This window comes from Lepidochelys kempii, chromosome 18, assembly GCF_965140285.1.
Source record: "Lepidochelys kempii isolate rLepKem1 chromosome 18, rLepKem1.hap1, whole genome shotgun sequence".
Classification (NCBI taxonomy): domain Eukaryota; kingdom Metazoa; phylum Chordata; order Testudines; family Cheloniidae; genus Lepidochelys; species Lepidochelys kempii.
In genome coordinates, this window is record NC_136397.1 from 23,747,136 (window position 1) to 23,765,662 (window position 18,527).

General features: G+C 43.1%; 1 protein-coding gene across 17 annotated transcripts in view; it reads left to right on the forward strand.

The window, feature by feature from the left end:
- CAMTA1 (calmodulin binding transcription activator 1) overlaps positions 1–18,527 on the forward strand; it is a 950,491-nt gene that overhangs the window by 695 nt on the left and 931,269 nt on the right. The gene's annotated exons all lie outside the window — the stretch shown is intronic.

Genomic DNA, 18,527 nt, shown 5'->3' on the forward strand with positions numbered 1-18,527 from the left:
CCCCCGCTTCTCCTCCCCCCCGTGGGGGGGCCGGCCCCCCGTCCCCCGCTTCTCCTCCCCACCGTGGGGGGGCCGGCCCCCCGTCCCCCGCTTCTCCTCCCCCCGCACCGTGGGGAGGCCGGCCACGGCCCCCCGTCCCCCGCTTCTCCTCCCCCCCGTGGGGGGGCCGGCCCCCCGTCCCCCGCTTCTCCTCCCCCCCGTGGGGGGGCCGGCCCCCCGTCCCCCGCTTCTCCTCCCCCCCGTGGGGGGGCCGGCCCCCCGTCCCCCGCTTCTCCTCCCCCCCGTGGGGGGGCCGGCCCCCCGTCCCCCGCTTCTCCTCCCCCCCCGTGGGGGGGCCGGCCCCCCGTCCCCCGCTTCTCCTCCCCCCCGTGGGGGGGCCGGCCCCCCGTCCCCCGCTTCTCCTCCCCCCGCACCGTGGGGAGGCCGGCCACGGCCCCCCGTCCCCCGCTTCTCCCCCCCCTTCTCCCGTGGGGAGGCCGGCCACGGCCCCCCCGTCCCCCGCTTCTCCCCCCCCTTCTCCCCGTGGGGGGGCCGGCCACGGCCCCCCCGTCCCCCGCTTCTCCCCCCCTTCTCCCCGTGGGGGGGCCGGCCACGGCCCCCCCGTCCCCCGCTTCTCCCCCCCCTTCTCCCCGTGGGGGGGCCGGCCACGGCCCCCCGTCCCCCGCTTCTCCCCCCCCTTCTCCCCGTGGGGGGGCCGGCCACGGCCCCCCCGTCCCCCGCTTCTCCCCCCCCTTCTCCCCGTGGGGGGGCCGGCCACGGCCCCCCCGTCCCCCGCTTCTCCTCCCCGTGGGGGGGCCGGCCACGGGCACCCCGTCCCCCGCTTCTCCCCCCCTTCTCCTCGTGGGGGGGCCGGCCACGCCCCCCGTCCCCCGCTTCTCCCCCATCCCGCACCGTGGGGGGGCCGGCCACGGCACCCCGTACCCCCCTTCTCCCCGTGGCCGGCACCCCGTCCCCCGCTTCTTCTCCCCGTGGGGGGGCCGGCCACGGGCACCCCGTCCCCCGCTTCTTCTCCCCGTGGGGGGCCCGGCCACGGCACCCCGTCCCCCGCTTCTCCCCCCCTTCTCCCCGTGGGGGGGCCCGGCCACGGCACCCCGTCCCCCGCTTCTCCCCCCCTTCTCCCCGTGGGGGGGCCCGGCCACGGCACCCCGTCCCCCGCTTCTCCCCCCCTTCTCCCCGTGGGGGGGCCCGGCCACGGCACCCCGTCCCCCGCTTCTCCCCCCCTTCTCCCCGTGGGGGGGCCCGGCCACGGCACCCCGTCCCCCGCTTCTCCCCCCCCTTCTCCCCGTGGGGGGCCCGGCCACGGCACCCCATCCCCCGCTTCTCCCCCCCCTTCTCCCCGTGGGGGGGCCCGGCCACGGCACCCCGTCCCCCGCTTCTCCCCCCCTTCTCCCCGTGGGGGGGCCCGGCCACGGCACCCCGTCCCCCGCTTCTCCCCCCCCTCCCGCACCGTGGGGGGGGCCGGCCACGGGCACCCCGTCCCCCACTTTTCTCCCCCCCCTCCCGCACCGTGGGGGGCGGCCGGCCACGGGCACCCCGTCCCCCACTTCTCCCCCCCTCCCGCACCGTGGGGGGGGCTGGCCACGGGCACCCCGTCCCCCGCTTTTCCCCCCCCCCGCACCGTGGGGGGGGGCCGGCCACGGGCACCCCGCCCTTCTCTTCTCTCCTCCCCGTTGGGGGGGGCCCAGCCACGGCTCCCAGCCACGGCTCCCCGTCTCCACCTCCCCCCCCCCGCCCTGTAGGGGGGCCGGCCACAGACACCCTGTCCCCTACTTCTTCCCTCCCCCCCGTACCATGGGGGGGGCCAGCCACGGGCTCCTCATACCCCACTTTCCCCTCCCCACTCCTCCCCATGGGAGGGCTGGCCATGGGCACCCCGTCCCCCATTCCTTCTCTCCCCCACTCTCCTCCTCTCCCATTCTTCTGCGCCATGGGGGGGGCCGGCCACAGGCACCCTGTCCCCCACTTACCCCGTCTTGTGAGGTGGTGAGGGCTGTCCAGGGGCTCCCCGTCCGCCCACTCCCCTCCCGCGCCATGGGGTGGGGGGCATCCATGGGGGGGAGGGTGATCCATAGGGGACCACCATGGGGGGGAGGGCAGGCTGCGAGCACCCCTTCCCTTCCGCCATGGGGGGGAAGGGCAAGGGCAGGACGTGGGTCCTCAATCCTCCACTTCCTCACGATGCAGATGAGGGTGGGCTGCGGATACCCAGCTGCATCCTCACCCCCCCCTTCCCCTACCATGGGGGAAACCTTTGTCTAATAAACAATAATAATGTACATTCCCAAGTATCTCTCCTCAGAGGGTAGGGAAAGCATGTGTCCACCAACCCTGGTCAGGGCATGTGTACCACTTCACTATGAGGGAGGGGATGGCCATACAGAATGAACTTCCTCACTTCACCATGTGAAAAGGCGTGGGATGCAGGCTCCACCACCATGGGGGAAGAGCTGGGCATCCTGAGCCCCACAGTCGGGGGAGTGCGGGGCAACATTTGCTCCCACCCCCTTGTGAGAAGATGATGGGCAATATATATGAGGCCCATGTAGGAAGGGGAGGATAGGGCAGACAGCTCCTGTTTCGGGTGTGAAAGAGAATGTGCACATGTACATACCCCCTGTACGTGGGAAGGGCTGGGCATACATGTGCCTTCCATTTGGGGCAAATAGAGGGCATGCTTTTGTGTACACGCACCTGTGGCAAAGGGCAGGTTATGCATATGCACACCCTCCTGTTTGGGGGAGCAACTTATTTATGTTTTAACTATTTATTAAAATTAACCAATTCACGTCTACCTATTCATGCACATAACTGGCTTATATTATTGCGTTTTGTTGTTGCAATTTTCCTCTTCATCTTTTCCTTGCTCCTTGCCATCTTGTGTGTTGCATCTTGTGTTGTTTTACCTTTTATTATGCTCCTTGGGGTGGGAACTGTTTTTTTTTCTCTTTTTCAGTGCTGGTCACAGTGGGGCCCTAATTAAGCTGCTACTCGAATATAAATACTGAATAATCTGAGCATGCTTGTGGTTGGTAGTATCCGCTGATGGGAATGCTACAGTATGGCATTTGGAACCTTCCTTCCAATCCCACCAACTGACATTGTAGGTGCACACCCACTGCACTCCTCTATAGGCAAGGTGTAGCATTTTGGCCCTCAAGGAGATGGCCAAGTATAACGTGGTCAGTTCTCCACAATGTGGAGGGCAGGCCAATTACAATTTGCCCATGTAAAGAAATGGTCATGGCATGTGCACCCATTTTGACAAAAAAGCTGTTCACCATATGGGGATGGATCAAGACATGTATACTGCTGTCATGAGTTACAAGTTCTTCAGAGCAGGGACAACTGTCTGTTTGTGCTTTGCTTCTCATAATGTGGCCCTGATCCCAGTTGGGACATCTGGGAGGATCATAATATGCATAGCAATAATTGTGCCCACCTCATGGCAAGGGGCTGGGTGTGTGCTGCTCATGGGATGTAGAAGGCAGATGCTGTCCCTAGGTGGCATAGCCCGTGGGGAGGAGTCAGCAGATCATACACTTTTCTCACTGGATGATGAAGATTACCCAGTGGCATGGAAAGAGCAATTGTAGGAGGACCCTCCCATGTGAAAAGTGGTGCATCTCCCCTTACGGCAGAGCATGCACATTCTCCCCACACACATTGTACTCCACCCCTAGGGGGAAGGGCCACCACCACTTGCAGCCCCTCTTGTCACCATAAGTACTGCAACTAAAATTGAGTATATGAGTGCCGAGAGGGTGAATATGTTTTCTGTACTAAATACAGTTATTACTCTCTATATGTTATTACTTACGTATACATATGCACATGAGTTTCAAAACTTTTAATGTGTTCTTAGTACAGCTCACTCCATAGCAGGAGATTGGCATGTGCACTCTCCTTTCCAGCACAAGCAACTAAACAAAAATGCACATTCTCCTCCAATAACTCGCATAATGAGTTGCATGCAAAGCCCTTTACTGAGTAAAGCCCCGGGGTGAGAGGAGAGCATGCTGACTACACACCCTGAGGAGTAGGCTACACACTTTTCCCCAGCACTGTTTAAACGATGGTAAAGTCAATACATAAAAATCAAATATATATGTCACTCTTTTGGTTAATTAGGAAAGATAAATAACATGTTTTTTGGGGATGCCAAATAGATAATTTAATTTTTTAGGTATTGGAACAGTTCAACTATTTTGTGAAAGGCGCTAATGAAAAGGTGTGCTGTCAGAGTTCCAGCCCTTTGGAAGGATTGTCTGTCCTGTCAGGTTTAGAGCTTCTGTTGTTTTATTATTAGAGCAAGCCAATAGGGGGTGATGAAAAGAAGTGGGCAAAGAGTGTGAATCCATAGAGTAGGAGGGGAAATATATTGGGCATAGGGAGAGACATGACAGTTATACCCCCTGAAATAGTTTTCAGGTGATGATGGAAATAAGAAATCATATATTGAGAGAAAATAAAAAAGGGTTCAATAATACAGTATTTCTGTATTTTTTGCCTTTTTTAGGTTGTAGATTTAGGCAAAGACAACTTAATTTTGCTATTGAATACTCCAGAAGAGATTGAAAGTTATGTGGATAACATAAAATGGTAGTTAATTTCATACTTAGTTGCTTTTTGAAATTACTTTAGAAAAAAAACACGAAGGAAAGAGTTAAAGCGTACAACTCTTTAGCTCAAAGTTGTTCTATATAATACATTGTTGAAAAACAGAAGATCCAAGATAAGGATTTTTTTTTATTGCATATCCACAAGGGGGTAGTGATGTACTGTCTAAGATATTTGTAGTAGAAATGCTAGATAACCTTTTTTGAAACACTTTAGATTTACAGATAAAAGTGGTGTATTTGCATTTTAACTTAATAAGATCTTTTAAAAATGTTTATTGGAAAAATTCATGAGTTTAACATGCTGCTTTTACATTTTGGAAAAATAACCATTTATTACTTTTGAATGGTGGAATACGCTTCCCACTACTGTGATTTACATATGCATATGTGATTGCCAGGATTTGAGTTCTAAATCAAAAGTGATTTTCTGGTGTATTTCTCAACATTTGAAATTACTATACAAGTTGGAAGTTGGGGTCAAGCTGTGAACAGGCTTTGTGAAGTTGATGCTGTGTTTTGAGATAAATTCATGGTGGATAGGCCCATCAATGGCTATCAGTCAGGATGGGCAGGGATGGTGTCTCTAGCTTCTGTTTGCCCATTCCTAGCTTCAGGCAATAGGGGATGGATCATTTGATGTTTGCCTGTTCTGTTCATTCCATCTGAAGCACCTGGCATTGGCCACTGTCGGAAGACAGGATACTGGGCTAGATGGACCCTTGGTCTGACCCAGTATGGCCATTGTTATGTTAGGTGTAGAATGTGAACCCCTTACATAAAAACGCCTTAAAGATACAGCTCAAAGTAAATTCATGTGAGCAGTATTTTCCTGGTTTTTTTTCATTGTATAGGTTTGTCAAAATCATAGTTTCACAACATATTTGACACCAACTTGTAATGTAACTGATCCACAGTGCCCAGAAAAGGAAAACAAATTGTGGTGCTAAAGCAGCATGCGGTATAATTTATTGTTTAATATTGTAGGAGCCAAAGGCATCAAGAAGGTTAGGGCTGATTGTGCTAGGAGCTGTACAGATATACAACTGTTCTTCTGTGATAGAACAATGAATGGTAATCCATGTAGGGGCCTCCATTTTGGAAGGGAGGGAAGAGAAAAATAGTTAGTTGATTTACCATTACAGGAAATAACAGGTTACAGCTTTCTTCCAAAGTGTAATATAAAACATTACATTTACTGTATCTAACTTTAACTTAATACCTGATAATAAATATTAAAATAATTTCATAAACCCTGCTAATTTAAGGCTATGGACAAAGTATATGCTTTGTGTTCAAGCCTACCTTGAGGAGACAGTGGTAAATACTCTTCACTTCATCACGACTGACTCCTCAGTGCTCCCTTTTCCCTGAGGAAAGTTGTCTTTATCTCTTTCAGTAAATTTTAGCTAACTTAATGTGCGTCTTCTGGAATATTTTTTCCTTGTATGCTACTGTAGCTTGGATTGCTATCTTTTTGCTATTTGTGTGTGCAGTACCTGGCACAATGGAGCCTCAATACACTACTGCAACATAAATATTAAATTACATAATACGTAAAATGAATAGGCGTATGTTGTCAGCTTAATCTTTCATTAATCCTTTTTGATTCTCCTGAATTCATTACTTCTGTCGGGTGTGTTGTGATCTAGAATAGACTGGGCTTTATTTTTTTCTCACTTACATTGGTGTAGATGATTAAGTCCACTGAAATAATAAAATCTAAACAATATAAAACTGGTGTAAATGAGAGGAAAATCGGACTTTATATCTTGACTTTAATATTAGAATTTTCTGTTTAGTAACCTTCAATTAATTTGTCCCTTTCCCTTCAAGATTTTGTGTGGGTGTGTAGTAACATTTTTCCCACATACCCTGGTTTTAGTATTGAGAGTAGGTAATAGGTTTAGTGATTTCATATCGGTTAATAGTCATTAACCTTAAAGCTGCTGGAATGAATTGGGTTTTCATCTTGTCTGTCTAGTGTGTGACTTTTTGTTAAGTTTAATACAGGTATTTTCTTTAATTTCTTATAGGCTGTTAAAATCTCTTCTGTTGAGATGAATGACACACAAGGTCACTCATTCTTGTAACTTACTACTGCATAAGAGCTATTGTAAATACCCTCTGTCATGTCCCATATTTGACCTTTTCGATTTTGATGTTGAAAATGAATGCCTTACTTTCGTCTACATTATGTTGGTTAACTCTTATATCTGAGTATATCTAATTAACTCCTATATCTGAGTAATCTAATTTAAGTTGGACTGAGAAGTCCATTGCAGAAACCCAGATGATTCTCAGCTAGTCAACAATTTCTTTGTGTACTTCTAACAGCAACTGTACATTTGTAGTTCAGTGAGTTGACCTACTTCTGTACTACATTTTTAAGGAGTCAACGTATGAAATCAAGTATCAGAGGGGTAGCCGAGTTAATCTGGATCTATAAAAGCGGCAAAGAGTCCTGTGGCACCTTATAGACTAACAGACATTGGAGCATAAGCTTTCGTGGGTGAATACCCACTTCTTCAGATGCATGTCATGCAGGTATGAAATGTTCATTTTTTAAATGCCTGAAATTTAAACTCTGCCTTTCAAAAGTTTAAATGTCAGCCATTTAAAAACACAGTTGTATGAAGACAAGTATTAGAACAGTGGTGCTGGTAGCCTGAGTATAGAACCCAAGTCTTATTCCCTTCTTTAACCTTTAAAATGATTTTTAATTATATATATTGAATTACTTGTGTCTGAAATGAGCTCTGTTGACAGCCCTGCTGACTGAAATCCATTTCTGTACCACAGCACTAGTACAGCATCAGTATTACAAGCTTCTCCACACCATGCTAACTTGAAAGGGACCCTCCTGTGAAGATCAGAGGGCAATTCATTCTACAGACCTCTTCTCATTCAGTGTTCCCTTGAGACTGTTAGTAAGAATGACACTGATGTGCAATTAGCTCAGGTTAGTAGTGAAAGAATGTTATCATCTGATAGCCTTTTGGAAGTGGACGATTGTCCACATCTCCAAAACCTATTACCGTGGATGCGCTTGTTAGTAAAAGAGAGGACACTGATTGCCTTGGCTTGGAAACTGAAGAGTCCTCTCACTCATACATGTATTGTTTCTGGGGCAGGATTGAAGTACACTGGCAGGGTGTGATCAGATTTCACTAGGTGCTTTGGTAATACAAATAATAAATAACATATTACAACTGCTCCCTGTGCTGTATCTCTCCTGTTGTTAAATAGAGGACTTGAGTCTCCAGAACGTTAACATGGCATCTTCAACCAGCACTGAATTCACTTTTAAAAAAACAAGAACAGAGAACTGACAGCAAAACAGTTATGTTTCTTTGTATTTGCTTTATTCTTCTGAATAGTTGAGGAAATTGGCATATCCAAAATGCAGTAGAACAGTGACTATGTGTTAAAATTATCTGGCCTGTTGTTAAACTAGTATTCTTACTCCTTGTCCCAGTTCAGTTATATTATCAAGGTGGTGATTATTGATTTTATAGCTATTAATTCAGGCAGGCTCAGTAAATATGATAGTGATGGAGCTGTTATGCTAGACAAGGTAACTGTTAGAATACTGTTGCTTCCCTTACTGCCAGCTAAATGAATGTTTAGGAGAATGTCTGCAGCAGTCAAAGGGTTTTGGCTTTTGAAATATTTACTATGCAACCTAATATTTATATCAAAGTGGAAAAAAATAGGGGCAATCAGAATCAGCAATGTTTTTAACAGGTGGATACAGATGATTGTGGTAAAGGAATTTTTTTTTAGGTGAGTGTCTTACAGTTTTGAAGTAATTTACTGCCAAATAGTTTTGTACAGTAACTGAACGTTTGTTCAGAAAAATACAGAATTCTAGTTGGATACTTACAACCAAGGGGAGAACATCACTTGATCTTTCATTGTTCTAGTATATTTTGGAATATGTTTATTTTCAATATGTTGAACATTAGTTTTCTGGCCAAGTTAATTTTGCAGGATATAAGATCATATTGTGATTACATTATTAAAAATATATTTCAAATACCTATTTTTAATCTTTGTTAATCCCTTTGAGGTGATGAACACATGAGTCTGACTGCCCTGGTGGTGGTGAGATTGGATCATGGATAACAATTACTGTGGTTGCTGGACAGAACTGGTTTTGAATCAGTTGTCATGAAAATATTATAAATATCTGTTCTTCCGAAAGATCTGTTGATTACCACAATTAATTTAATGATTGTGGGCTGGAGGCCAGGGTGTCGTCGGTGCATGGTGCTGTGCTGTGGAACTTGGTTTTGCTGCTAGTCCACTGTAACTGGTCTCTTAGAGCTTTAGGGCTTGGTGTAAGGCTTGTCTCTTGACTCTCACACAGGTGGATTGGGAGGATGGCAACCAGTGTGGTAACTAGTCAGTCTTCCAGTGTTAATACTGGTCAATAGGTTAGTTAAAATTTCAGAGTATTATTCTGTGTTTAAAGACTGTGGTGGATGCTTTTTGTAAATTGTGAAAACAAAATAAAATTTTGTTCACTGTAATGTTAGGTTACAAAATACTTAGTTCACTCCTGTCCTTGAAAGTATGACACGTTTTACCTCTTACACAAACCTAGTTTATTGTATAATTGTTCATGAATGCTAGGCTGCTGACTTTGATGGGCTTTCGTGTGTATTTTCACTTAATTCACAAGATTGCCATCTTTACTTAAAATTAGATTGTGATGCTCTGAAGTAGAGTTTTATCTGAATTTTAGTTTACAGTTTAATACTTAATTTGAAATTCAGATAAAATTCTAATTTAGAAACTGAACTTCTTTTCTTCTTCCTTCTGTATCCTTCCCTTTCAGAGGCTTATTAACCATGTGATTTACAATCCAGGAAGTGAAGTCACTCCACTGTTTCCAAAATATGGAAGACAATTAGCATTTCAGTATGGGGTGAGAGGAACAGTCCCCATACAATATTAAAGTTAGGCCATGTCTACACTAGAGCTTACAGCTGTTCCGTGCAGCTGCGCCACTGTAAGATTGCTCATGTAGCCACTTTATGCTGATGGAAGAGAGCGCTCCAGTTGACATAATTAAACCACACCCCAACGAGCGGCGGTGGCTACGTCAGCAGGAGAATGCGTCCCGATGACAAAGCGCTGTCCACACAGGTGCTTCTGTCTGTGTAACTTATGTCACTCGGGGTGTGTGTTTTTTCACACCCCTAAGCAACGTAAGTTATTCTAACAAAAATGCTAGTATAGATGCTAGTATGCCTTAGTCTCGTAAGTGAGAATTGCATTTAAAAAAAAAACCCTGCTAGGTTCTTCTTATAACTGAAGCTTTCCTATTTTCCTTTTGACCTGCTAGGTGTTAGAGAAGCGTTAACTTAATGTATGTGCTTCCCAGTCACTTCATGGCTCTTGTTGAATGATTTTATATTGTAGTTAGATTTTTGAGATACTATGAATAGAGCAGGTTTAATCAGATTTTGCTTTAAGGGATAACATGAACTTAAAATTTAGTCTGTTTAAAAAAGGAGTTAAAAGTAGTTTCAGGTTCTTCATCTGCCCTTGAGTTCTCCAGCCAATGTTTGTGGTTTTACAGTAATCTTTTTTTATGTTGTCCCCCCCACCCCCCCCATATGAAAGACCACCCAAACAATAGGGAAAACAGATCTGTTGATTGTACCAGAAAAACAGATTACAGTAGAACCTCACGGTTATGAAAGCCAGAATTACGAACTGACTAGCCAACCACACCACTTCATTTGGAACCAGAAGTTCACAGTCGGGCAGCAGCAGAGACACCCCACCACCCCCAAAAAAATCAAATACAGTACTCAGTTAAATGTAAATTACTAAAAAAAAAAAAAAAAGGAAAGCAGCATTTTTCTTCTGCATAGTAAAGTTTCAAAGCTGTATTAAGTCAATGTTCAGTTGTAAACTTTTGAAAGAACAACCACAATGTTTTGTTTAGAGGTGTTCATAACTCTGAGGCTTTACTGTATTTACAAAGTGTTCTCAAATGTGTAAAATACACTAAAAATTAATGTTTTTTCTCAGACCTTGGTTTTATACTATTTCTACATGTAAATTTTAACAATAGTAGTTAAAAAGTTTTATTTTGAAATTATCTCTTTGAGTTCTGAAATTCTTGACCTCTCTTGGGTGGAGACCTTCATCTCTCTCCCTCCTTGGGGATTTTCCAGGCTGCACAATTCCCCGTCTACACTGTGAATTTCCCAGAGAGTCAGACTCCATAAGCAGGCCTGCTTTGCCTTCTCTTCAGAGGCTATATAAACTGCGTCATTTCCCACAGTTAAAAGTTACCACACAGCTCTTTCTAAGCAAGGACATTTAGCTTTAAGGTGAAAGCATTCGAGAAAACATATTAAAACAATAAAAGAACCTACACACCTGCTAGTAAGCTTACCAGAGATCATCCAAACCCAACAAGGGCTCTGGTAGGATTCAGTCCTTCAAACCCACCAACTGGGGTGGATGTAGTGCTTTTTTTGTTTTTGAGGTTGCAGGTTTATAACACCTGTTCAGAAGAACCCTCATGAACTGTGCATTCTTTTGTTTATGCAGTTTGGGCCTTTGATCTTTTCCTCATGGAACAGGTGATCAGCAGACAAAGATCTGCTCCTCAGGCTAAAGCTTCAAAAGGCTGACTTGCATAACCAGAGGGGGAGGATATATTTTGTGCTTACTCCTCCCCTAGAGGTGTCCCAGGAAACCTCTCTTCACTTTATTCCATAAGTACATTCTTGTGTGTCACATTGTTTCAGATGTTCCTTTGAAGCTCATAACACTTCCCGGTGTTTACCTTGGTCATGTCTCCCCTGTGGAAGTCAAATACAATTCTTTGATACATAAACTTTCCATTTTTTTATACAATGGTCTCCAAAGCTACTTGAACTTAATTCAGTAAGGTTTTTCATAGATATTGCAAGAAATTGCCCTGGATGTCACAAAATACATTGTGAAATATTGTTTCTACAGGTGATTTCAGTCACTCCTTTGTTTTCAATGTTTTACTGTTTAAATTAAGAGTGTCTTCTGTTCAACATCTTTTATTTTTTGTTTTTTTTCACAACTCTGCCTCACTCGTTTTGTTTTTTCTTCTCCTTCTTTTCCTTTCCTTCATCCTCCTTGTTGTACATCAGCACTAAATTTAAAACATTTAGTGATGCCTATTGAGATGGTGCTCTTCATTGCAAATACTCCTACAGTTCTGTTCCTGAAGCGCTGCTTGAGAAACCACTCCTTTCCCAACTCAGCATGCATACGCTAAGTGTTTATTGGGGAAAACCTGTGGCATTGGAAGATCAAAAGCAAAACTGTATTTATTATGGGGAATTGATGCCTTTCACCTTCTTGTCCTTGTATGGATAACTACACCTTTCTCTCCTGATGGATTCTCCATTCAGATTGCTGAATCTGGAGTCTCTCTCTGTTTATTCAGAGGAATTATGGACTAGTGATTACAGTATAGAACTTGGAGTTATGAGAACAGATTTTCCTGAGTGACAAAAGGAAAAAACACATTTTGTTTTTTGTAGAAATTAGGTTTTGCAAAACCTAAGATTAATAGAAATGTTTCCATGAATTTTTAAAACCAAATGAAACCAATTTAACTGAGATGTTGGCAGCATGTTTTGCATATTCTGTTGTCTGGAACCCTAAAAGAGCAGTTGATTAGCCCATTTTCTTTATTCAAGTTGGTAGTAAGTGCCAAATAGTTAAAATCAATTACTATAGACTATTTAACATCTTAACACTCTTAAATAATTGTTTTAGAAAAGGTTACAAATATTTTTGAAAAAAATCTTCCAGTGCTCTCTTACCCTGTGTGCGCTTCAGTTTCCTCATCTGTAAAATAAGTTAATGCTTCCCTTCCTTGCCAGAGTGTAAGGACTGACTGACTTTATTTTCTGTAAATGCTATGAGATCTTTGGATAATTACTTGTACTACAGCAGCTTAGTAGAAGTACATACTATTGGAATATTAAAGTATATTTATACAATTCATCCTGTTCCCATTATTCCTAGTTATATATCTTTCCAAAACAGTGTCTCCTCCTCCTTGGTTTTAACACCTTTTAGCTATTTGTAGGCTCTTCTACAATCGTCACTTAGGTAAAATATACATATTTAGTTCTTTTAATCTTCACAAGTCATTCCTTCCATCTTCCTGATAGTTTTTATCATTCTTCTCTGAACTCTCCTTCTAGTGAGTTATTTTATTGGTAAAGAGTGCCCAGAAGACAGAATAATATTCCAGATGCAATTATTCCAATGCTTTGTGAATAGACGATAGTTATTTTGTGTTGCAGTAGTGTCTTGGGGCCCCTATCATGGATCAGAATTCTGTTGTGATATGCCCTATGCAAACACATCATAAAAAGATGGTCCCTGCCTCAGAGTTTTAAATCCAAGCTGAAGATGAGACAAGAGGTGGACACTTCAGACAATTGGGGCACAAGACTAATTTAAAGTTAGGGAATGGTTTAACTAAAGGTGTGATTTTAAAATAAATTATTTAGTTACACTGGTGCAACTTTGTGCGTGGATCAGTTTATATCCATAATTTACAGGTGAAAGTTAAATTGATATGAGTGTATACACATATGTTTGCTGTACTTTGCTTCAACTAAATTTACTTTTAAACCAATTGAAGTTAAACCAGTGCAACTTCTTTGTAAACAGGACTTCTCTATTATATATTTGTGGCTTAACCTTCCTCTAGGGCAGTATGTTTGAAAGAAGTGGTTGAATGGGATAACAGATCAAGGGCTTGAGAAACAGAAGTAGCATTTTTGTCAGTATATGGTACTGTCCTTATGAGGACAGTAGCCAGACAGCACAAGGATTTGTGTACTTTCTACCTGAGAAGTAACTTGCAAATTAGATCCCTTTAGCCAGTCAGGGTGTGAGGATTTGCCATTCATTTGTGGGTTAGCAGCTGTCCAGCGTGTCTGTTCTCTGAGACCATTCCATTTCAGTATAATTCCATTTAACTCACAGTGACCCACCAGTGTGGATTCCAGACTATGAAAGATTTAAAATAGCAGGAAAAAAAAAATAAAATAAAAGGCTTATTTTGGAACTGATTTGAAATTATCAAAGTAGTTTAATGTCATTATTCATTTGTATAGTGGGTGAGCTTACTTGGGAAAAACAAAACACAAACCTAAGACATGCCAAACACATCTATGCAATCATTTTCCTTTGATGCACATTTATTTACAAATGGTAAATATTTGCCAAATTTTTTGTCTATTAAGATTGTGTTCTTTTAGGGCAGAGACCTTATCTTGATACATGTCTTTAAAGCATCAAGTACATTTCTGGCACAGTGTAAGTAATAAAATAACCTTTGTTAAAACAACCATTGTCAAAATACTTACCTTACCTGAGTTGTCTGAAAATTCTACAATAGTCCATGCTTTTTGATGTCACAGGTGATTATAACTTTTGAAAAGTGTTCTTTAATATTGGATGAATAACGTTTCCACTACTGCTTCACCAAAGAGACAGTGGGTGCCGTGGACTAGCTGGAGTAAATGTTGAACAACTGAAACCTTTTGGGGCCCAGTCTGAGCCCTGATTTGAGCTCCAAGTGTATGTGCAAAAATATATGGTAATCTGTCAACCTTAATAAAAGCTGTTTTATTTCAAGGGGCAATATCTCTGCACATGTTTACTCAAATGACCTAAATTTTGGATCACTAATTTACATCACACCCTCATGAGGCACACCAGATTTCAAGGCAATCTGAGAAACCATGTGGAGTTGAGGGAACTAGGAGACTATTCCTTTAAACAGAAAAAGACCGTTAGCCTTTACTATATCAGAACTGGCGTGCCACTGTAAAAAAAATTACATCTGCTGGACAGTACCTGGCAACCGCTAACTGAGGGATAAGCATACTAACCAGGGAGAAAAGTACTGGGCTGCCAGGCCTCCCCAGAAATCACCCCCTTGCAATTTAAACATAAATTGGTTGTTTGTTGCATACTGCATTTAATTGTAAAATGTGTCAAATTTCTGTTAAGTAAAATTTGAATAACAAAAAAAAAACTTGAATATATTGCTCAACAAATTTTAACAATATTGGTCCAATGATAGATTCACCAGGTAGTATTTGAACAGGTATAAATCTGGTAGAACGCCACCAAGTTTTTGTTAAATTACTTCAAGAATATCTGTGGCATTGATCCAATGGGGGTGTGTGTATATATATATATGGCAAATCGTTAGTAGTTACATAGCTTGTTGTACTTTCTTACCTTTCTTGGCTTTCACATAAATAGGTCATGACATGTCTTGTCCTAAACTGTCTTGTCTGTTTCCTTTCTTCCTTCTCTGGCCTTTCACTCCCATCTTTTCTCTCTTTACCCTATCCCACATTGTACTATACCTTCTCCAATACATTTTCCCTCTCCATTCTTCCCCCCCACCTCCCGTCACAAAATTTCTGTATCTTATTACTTTTCTATCATATCCTGTTGGTGTCTTTAGCTCTGACCTGGCCACCATAGGGTTTTGCAAGATACCTAGTAACTAGAAGACTAAACATACTAGCTGCAGACTGATGAGAAAAATTGGGATTGGGGCAGACGCGTTTGTGCACAATACCCAAATGAGAAGCCACCCCCCTTCAAAAGCAGGTCAGGGACACCATCTGGCTTGTATGTATCTGATAATTTTGAACCAATTCCCAATTAAATCATCCCAGCCAAGGCTTTGTCAAGCCTGACCTTAGAAGTTTTTAAGGTCAGGCTTGACAAAGCCCTGGCTGGGATGATTTAATTGGGGATTGGTCCTGCTGTGAGCAGGGGGTTGGACTAGATGACCTCCTTAGGTCCCTTCCAACCCTGATATTCTATGATTCTATGAACCACTCAGTGCACCACCTCCTACTCCAGAACCTCCAGACTTGTATGAAAATGAGAGTTTGAGGGGCTCTTCTATTTTAGCCCTTTTCCAGACTCATGGCTACTGAGGTGGGGGTGTATGTATACTCTTACTACTATGTTTTTTTCGCTGCGGTATTTACCCATACTTTTACCCACCCTCTCAAAGCCTCCTCCAGTGAACGGTGGTGTTGACTTTTCTCTGCTACTGCTCATAACCCTCCCAAGCAAGCCGCCTAATTAAACTGATCTGATTATTATTCACCAGATTCTTAACAGAAATTCTGTGAACTGGCCAAGTTTGGTTAGTTTTTGCTCTACCACAGCATAGGAAAACGGAGCCGCAGCAGAGGTACTGGAACAGTTTGTCTGCAGACTTAAGAAGGCATTGTTAGATCAGTTACACTCGTTCATGTTTGGAACATTATCTTCGCAACCATAAGGACTACAGATCTAATTGTTTAAAAATAAAAGCTTAGTTTCTGGAGATCCTGATGGTATGCACCCTGGAAAGCTTCCTACTTGTCCTGGGTGATTTAGCAAGTGGACTTTTTAAGCCTATATATTGGTGTCCAGGATTGTCAGTTACATTTATTAGCAGTACACCTGCAAAAGTTAAAAAAAAAGTAAAATTGCTAAAAAGGGCAAGTTTAAATATCTGAACTTATTATGCCTTTTTATATGATTATCTTTTTATCTTGTGAAATACTAATACTGTGAAATACCTTGATGTTTGGTGGTTAGCTTATATGCAATTGATATGAAAATAGTTTGCTCAGAAAAAGTAACCTTGGTGTTAGAGGCCAGTTTGCTTTTTTTAAGGGGCTATTTCTTTGATGGATGTGGTTTAAACATAGAAACTGTTGCATCAATATGACATCCAACATATGTATGCAGTCAAATAAACCCTTTTTTCTATATATTTTATATATAGTGTATTTCTTTTCTGTTCCCCAGCCCTGCGGTGTAAGGGCAGACAGTTATTACAGCAGTTTTTCAGCTCTGCACATGTTTTTAATTTTTCTATGCAATAATTTGTGATTATTTTTAAGAACCATAATCTGTTTCTAATTTAAACAATAACCTTATGGTTCAAGGAGCTAAACAAAACAGTGATAAGTGGTGTTTTAATTGTATTATTTGATACCAAGTTACTGATCAAATTAGTTACCATGGAAGTTTAGCAATTTGAAACAATAATTATACTGAGTTTACTGAAATAACCATATATAGAGTTAGATATTAACATAATCAATGTGGTAGAATTGTGTCCAGTAATTTGGTTTTGATTTATCTCAGGTCTTCACCATTGGAAGAATGTAGATAGATTTATTTGGGTTTAAAGAGGGCTTCATATCTATAGGGAACTTGCAAAGTTGAGATTTAAGTCTAAACTAATCCAAATGATTAAAATTAGGATAAATTTATATAAATTTACTGTGATAAATTGAAGTCATGTTGTAAAGTTTTTCACTCTTTTTATAGTCAGTTTTTGGAAAATCAATGTGAAATGCTCGAAGATTGAGTTTAAAGGTGACCTTATTTTTTAACAGGTTTCAGAGTAACAGCCGTGTTAGTCTGTATTCGCAAAAAGAAAAGGAGTACTTGTGGCACCTTAGAGACTAACCAATTTATTAGAGCATAAGCTTTCGTGAGCTACAGCTCACTTCATCAGATGCATATCGTGGAAACTGCAGCAGACTTTATATATACACAGAGAATATGAAACAATACCTCCTCCCACCCCACTGTCCTGCTGGTAATAGCTTATCTAAAGTGATCATCAGGTGGGCCATTTCCAGCACAAATCCAGGTTTTCTCACCCTCCACCCCCCCCACACAAATTCACTCTCCTGCTGGTGATAGCCCATCCAAAGTGACAACTCTTTACACAATGTGCATGACAATCAAGTTGGGCTATTTCCTGCACAAATCCAGGTTTTCTCACATCCCCCCCCACCCCCATACACACACAAACTCACTCTCCTGCTGGTAATAGCTCATCCAAACTGACCACTCTTCAAGTTTAAATCCAAGTTAAACCAGAACATCGGGGGGTGGGGGGGGGAGGAAAAAACAAGAGGAAACAGGCTACCTTGCATAATGACTTAGCCACTCCCAGTCTCTATTTAAGCCTAAATTAATAGTATCCAATTTGCAAATGAATTCCAATTCAGCAGTTTCTCGCTGGAGTCTGGATTTGAAGTTTTTTTGTTTTAAGATAGCGACCTTCATGTCTGTGATTGCGTGACCAGAGAGATTGAAGTGTTCTCCGACTGGTTTATGAATGTTATAATTCTTGACATCTGATTTGTGTCCATTTATTCTTTTACGTAGAGACTGTCCAGTTTGACCAATGTACATGGCAGAGGGGCATTGCTGGCACATGATGGCATATATCACATTGGTGGAAAAAACTTCAAATCCAGACTCCAGCGAGAAACTGCTGAATTGGAATTCATTTGCAAATTGGATACTATTAATTTAGGCTTAAATAGAGACTGGGAGTGGCTAAGTCATTATGCAAGGTAGCCTGTTTCCTCTTGTTTTTTCCTACCCCCCCCCCCCCCCGATGTTCTGGTTTAACTTGGATTTAAACTTGAAGAGTGGTCAGTTTGGATGAGCTATTACCAGCAGGAGAGTGAGTTTGTGTGTGTATGGGGGTGGGGGGATGTGAGAAAACCTGGATTTGTGCAGGAAATAGCCCAACTTGATTGTCATGCACATTGTGTAAAGAGTTGTCACTTTGGATGGGCTATCACCAGCAGGAGAGTGAATTTGTGTGGGGGGGGTGGAGGGTGAGAAAACCTGGATTTGTGCTGGAAATGGCCCACCTGATGATCACTTTAGATAAGCTATTACCAGCAGGACAGTGGGGTGGGAGGAGGTATTGTTTCATATTCTCTGTGTATATATAAAGTCTGCTGCAGTTTCCACGATATGCATCTGATGAAGTGAGCTGTAGCTCACGAAAGCTTATGCTCTAATAAATTGGTTAGTCTC